The sequence below is a fragment of the Eretmochelys imbricata genome, chromosome 26, assembly GCF_965152235.1.
Source record: "Eretmochelys imbricata isolate rEreImb1 chromosome 26, rEreImb1.hap1, whole genome shotgun sequence".
NCBI lineage: Eukaryota > Metazoa > Chordata > Testudines > Cheloniidae > Eretmochelys > Eretmochelys imbricata.
The window spans coordinates 2,049,464-2,055,820 of record NC_135597.1 but is presented as its reverse complement, the minus strand read 5'-3'; positions in this window follow the sequence as shown (position 1 = coordinate 2,055,820).

Here is a 6,357-nt window from a genome sequence, read left to right as displayed (position 1 = left end):
TTCCAGGTATCAAGGTTAAGCTGACTGGACTGGAATTCCCCAGGGCCTCTTTTGTTCCCTTTTTTAAAGACAGTACTATGTTTGCCCTTCAACCCCCTGGGACGTCATCTGTCCTCCATGAATTCTCAAAGATGATCACCAATGAGAACTTTTGTTCCCTCTGACTATAGGCTTTAAAAGCTCTCTTCCATCAGCTAATTAAACACTAATTATATCAACCACTCAAAAAAAGCAATGAAGAGTTAAGGTTGAGCTCAAACTCCTTGTGACTAATAAGGATTTAAGATGGTGGCATTATACTACTTCTTAGGTCTGGGCTTTTGCCTCTGCATCTTGCACCATTCTGACTTTGTTAAACTAACTGTGGGCTTGACCATGTTCTCCTGAGCACCTGCCATCTGCGCTGTGGAGTTACGCCATGTGGGCTGTTCAGTGCAACATAGTTTTCTTTGCAATGAACCCCTCCCTGTCCTGTGTGCTAACACCCACCTTACTACCTTCCAAAAAGGGTTATGCATGCCTGCTGAAGTGTCCCCTAAAAATGATTTTCAAAATAAAAGTCCCTATTGGACAGAAGGCTACCTGCTTCATTGAGTTACGCAGCTTAGACTAACAATGTGCGGCATTTATGTCTTACCAAAATTAATCGTCACAGGTGCCCCATGTGAGGAAGGTGAATATTATCAATTATTTAAGCTTGCAGAGGAAGATGGGCTACAATTTGAATGGATTCCAAAGAATCCCGCCCCTCAGTGCTGTGCTCTAACCACTCCCTTTTCATGCGTTATTTAGGTTTTCTTAATTGGGGAAAAGATATTAGTCTCCTAGTTTCTCAAGTGCAGAAGCACTGTGAAGACAAACTGGGCTTTAAAACATTCTGGCTTATGACTAGCTCGAAAACAAAAGTGCCCATTAAGTTACTTAGTGCTAGCGAACACCTTGAAACTGCTTTTCAAAGTGATGACATCATAATGATAACATGGAACAGGACACTAAGCTCATCAAGAAGTCAGGGAGTGCAAATCCAAGAGACTTGCAAAGTCTCTGTTTTCAGTCTCATCTCCTGCCACTCTGTACCCTTGTGCTTGTGCTGCAAAAAGACTCACCTTATGAACAGTGCCTGAAAGAGGTATGATGGGTAGCCATATCAGGTAGCCATGGGTAGTCATATCAGGGGGGGAAGAACACTTATCTTTTTTTCAGAATGATTTGAACATAGAGCTGAGTGAACAAGAAATGGACAGAGGATTTCTTATGTGTTATGATCATTTTAAATGTAGTTAAACTTTGTGATGGGAGAGTAAGCTTCGCTATTTCTGAGTCTTGTGTATCCTCCAAGCTCAGTTTTTATTAGGCCCCAATTCAGTATAGTACTTAAGCAGATGTTTCTGCTTTACTGAATAGGGACTGACTTAAACACATGCTTAAACCATCTGCTTAAGTCTCATTAAAGTCAATGGAATTGCAGCATATGACGACTTGCTTTGCCAAATAGAAGGCCATTGTTATTCATCTGAATCCAAGTGAAAGCAGTTGGTACATGAAGTTATAGCTCTGAAATGCATACACAGTTATGGAAATAAGACAGGGTTGTTTCTCGAGAATAGGCATAGAGGTTTTTTTAAAATAACAAATGGTTTTAGAATTGTAGCTGCATCTTAGCCTTTGTGCTGCTTTTTTCCGAGGATATTGTTTTCTAAGTGTAAGCTCTATAGCAGTCACTTATTTACAGGTAAGTGAGGAGACGAAGCGGTGATTAGATTCAATAAGAATTTGAGATTCACTGAACTTACTCTTTAGCTTCTGGTTTCCTTTTATTAAAAGCCAAATTAAGAACAAAATTGCTGTACCTCCTACAGTCCACTGTCTTTAATAGTGATTTCCAGAATTCTCTCACTTGCTATGCAACTGTCAGCTTTAGCCGACGATTTCTGAGAACACAGAGGATCAGAGAGCAATCCTGGACTACCTCACCAGCTAACAGATAACATAACAATGTGGTGAGCCAGCACAGAACAACAACATGCACATTCAACTGCTTTATAATCCACAGTGCTCTATGGACGGGACAAAGGTTTACTACGGCTGACAACTGGGCAAGAATGACATCAGTCGATACATTCCGAGGGAACAGTCCAAGAATATCCATGGTATTTGGGAGTCAGACAAAGTCAGGAGGAGATGGGGCTTTTTCTTTTTTAAATTAAAAAGCTGAACCTCCAACAAAAATGATAATGTGGCCTACAAACCTCTATTGGTTGTAATTGCCTGTGTGACTGTGGCTGAATAGATATTGGCTAGCCTTTTAGAAGATGATGCCCTCTTCTAGGGTTTGTAACCCACCGTGCGTGACTACAAAATTCAGTGGAAAGGTTTGGAGGAGGAGAGTGTATTGAAACAGAGGTAACGGGCATGAAAATGTCCTGTTTAAAAAAAGGGCTGAAATGTTAGTTTATCCTTTCAGCAAGCTTAGTTATTGAACAGCTCTGTGGAGAGGCATTATTGGTAGATTACGCTCTTAGCCAAATAGCAGCATGCCTTTATCCATCAGGCAGATGGACGCTTTCATTTGTTATAGTGGAAGATGAACAACTGATAGCTCTGGTGCAGATTAAAGCACACCCTTCCGTTTTCTGGCCTGTAAAAAATTCCAATTGATATGACAGTCTGCTTGCCCAAATCCCTACTGCAGTTTCTAGCCTCCACAACTCTCACAAACTAAGTGGGGTCAAACTGGGTCAGCACTTGGAGGGGAGGCCTGTAAGGAACACACCGAACTGGCAATGATGGTACAAGAGAAGGTGCTTTTGGCTATTGAATGAGTGGCCAACAGAACACAGGAGTGCTGTGCTATTGGAGGTAGTGATCTGTCTTTCAGACAAAACTTAAAACTGATCCTTCCTTAGCACTTTTCAGAAGAATTATCCCCAGTGTCCTTGTCCTACTCTGGTCATTATATTCTGCCGTCTTAAATTCCTCTTCAGTTCAACCGGACGGTATTCTTCACTTCTTGCCTTAAAACTGTTAGAGTGCACTCTGTCATGTTGCACTACAGAGCTAAGTTACGTGATCTCTGCGTATGTGTTTGTAAGGCACTTTGTGATCCTTCTAAATGAGACAGCATGGAAATGTACAACCGTTATCACAAGGAATTCAAACAGTGTAACACGCGGTCAAGTGCTGCTGTTACAACCACAGCCGGCGAGGCCAGAATGGGCTACTAATCTACATGAATCTCTACAGGGATGGGGCCTTTGCCACCCATACAACAACCCTGTCCACTCCTGGAAACAGAAGCTCAAGTAAAAAGCACTTTCAGTCTTTGTAGAAAGACAAAACCCTTCCAATTTACTTTCTTTTTCAAAAAGCACCATCTGTTTAGAAATATACACAATCCTATTCATGTTAAGGCACTAGGTTGTATCGATAAAACACAGTGCATGCAAGAGACTTTGAAAAATAAAAGTTAAAGAAATGTCTTATGGCATTGATTAGAGATCACTCTCTGAAGTGCTCATTTGCTTTGGGGGTGGCAGGCAGTTGGCACATAGAGCATGGTACCCTGTGAGGCTGCCATGCAGGTTTGTTGTATGAACACACAGAATCCACGCCATGAGCAAAGTGACTAGCTGAAACCCTGAAATCAAGATTTGCTATGATTTCTAAATTGCTTTGGCTTCAAAAGCTTGGGCTGGCAGCCACCTTTTCAATTAATTCATGGCACCCGGTACATGTACCCACTAGCGCAGTGTGCATGTGTGCGGATCCCCAGACTGGAACAGACGGAGGTGCTTAGCATCAGGATTAATATACACTGGCCAAGTTGTGTGGTAGAACCTTACACTGCACCTACCTGCGCTATGCATGACTCTAACCAGCGCTATTCATCACTGACTTTCATGAGCACAGAGATTCCTCACAAATTTAAAAAGCAGGATGCTATAAAGCCAGTCTGTCCACAGCACATCTCTGGGCCACACGTGGTCCTGGTGAGTGCCTAATGTCCCACTGATCTATACTGCACACAGGATTACAACCCTTTCATGTGGCCCTCTGTGTAACAGCTACTCTGCAACACAGCAGCTGGTATGCAGTGAATGGCTTCTCTTTTCTCCTATTGTTAGTGAGTGAATACAGACAAAGAAGCAGGAGATGGGGACAGGGGACCCAGCACCAAACCAGAAAGAGCACAGTGTTTCCTCCTGAAAAGGGACTGGTGGAATGAGAAATACAGTCAGCTGAGCAAGCCAGCAGAATCAGCAGCTGAAGGTACAGTCCTGTCTGATGCAAGAATGATTAACTGTTCTGGCTCAACTGCAGCAGCCAGAGCTTCATTTTATAATAAATTGGCAGCCTCCAAGACAAAATTGTTTTCCTTTGCATTGTGTCCCAATGGGCTCCGTTATTCAGGGCCTTGAGTGTCTTGATTTGAATATGTGATCACTAGGTTGCGCTTACAGCCAGGCAACGTGTAAACAACCTTTTTGTATTCTCAGACTGGCCCTCTCCCTCTAACTCAGTGGTTCCCAAACTTTAACAACCTGTGAACCCCTTTCACTAAAATGCCAAGTCTCGCAAACCCCCTCCTAAAAATGAGTCTTTCCAGGGATTTTCTCCTTTACCTGAGTATAAATGATAAAAGCAGTGATCTTGGAAATATAAAATTTGTTTTTATGACACGCTTATTACACACTATTTATTGGTTTCAGAGTAACGGCTGTGTTAGTCTGTATTCGCAAAAAGAAAAGGAGTACTTGTGGCACCTTAGAGACTAACCAATTTATCTGAGCATGAGCTGTAGCTCACGAAAGCTTATGCTCAAATAAATTTGTTAGTCTCTAAGGTGCCACAAGTCCTCCTTTTCTTTTTGGGAATACAGACTAACACGGCTGCTACTCTGAAACCTGCCACAAGTACTCATTTAATAACAGTGCGTTTTGCTGCTATGTACTAGCCATAGCAGTTTAACCATTAGCATTTACAAATAAAACTAGGGCAGCTTTACAGTATGTAAAAATGAAGATATACAAGCTCTCCCACCTCAGCCCCAAGAAAGTCTTTTTTCCCCAAAACTATGTTTAAACGATTGGATAGCTGAGATATGTTTCATGCCAGCGGATACGAAATGGAACAGCTGGGAAATACATCTATATTATAATTTTTTATAATGTTCTTCTATACACAGGCCAGAAATTCTGCAATGTGTATTTTACTCTCTTTTCCCCCAGCTTTTTTGAGAGGGATGCTGGCCAAGAGTTGGTGGAGTAGATATCTATTTATGTATGCAGTCCTTTATATTTTATCTTGTATTGTATATTTTAATTTAGAGGATGAGTGCACAAAGCATGGGAAAGGCACTTAAAATGTTTATAAATATGAATAAATGAAATACATATTTTACTTAGTTAAATCAAGGTATTCCTAGTACCTCTACCATCCCCGCGACATCCGATGTATTGACTTTCTCTGTCTGATCCAGCAGTGCTGTGTGCTCACTTGTGTGTGCGTGCACGTACAGATGTTTGCACACCCTCCTGTCTGTATGTCTCTGTGTTTCACCACGAGTGACACTTACACAAAATCCCGCTGGGGACCAGGACCCTTCCTCCTCATCCTCAAGCTTTCCACGGACCCTCCTCCAGGAGCGCTTGGAAACAGCACCCTGATGCTCTCAAAGCAGTCGATTAGACAGCAGCCCAGACTCAGCATGTCCCTCCTCTGTACCCGCGGCTTCTCCCGTCTCCCCACCCAGGGCGGTCCCGTCTCCCCACCCCGGACCCCTCCAGCCCCCACCCGCCCCTCTCCCGGACGGTCCCATCTCCCCACCCCGGACCCCTCCAGCCCCCCACGCCCCTCCCGGGCGGTCCCATCTCCCCACCTCGGACCCCTCCAGCCCCCACCCACCCGCCCCTCTCCCGGACAGTCCCATCTCCCCACCCCGGACCCCTCCAGCCCCCCACCCACCCGCCCCTCTCCCGGGCGGTCCCATCTCCCCACCCCGGACCCCTCCAGCCCCCCACCCACCCGCCCCTCTCCCGGACGGTCCCATCTCCCCACCCCGGACCCCTCCAGCCCCCCACCCACCCGCCCCTCTCCCGGACGGTCCCATCTCCCCACCCCGGACCCCTCCAGCCCCCCACCCCCCTCCCGGGCGGTCCCATCTCCCCACCCCGGACCCCTCCACCCACCCACCCACCCCCCTCCCGGGCGGTCCCATCTCCCCACCCCGGACCCCTCCAGCCCCCACCCACCCACCCCCCTCCCGGGCGGTCCCATCTCCCCACCCCGGACCCCTCCAGCCCCCACCCACCCCCCTCCCGGGCGGTCCCATCTCCCCACCCCGGACCCCTCCAGCCC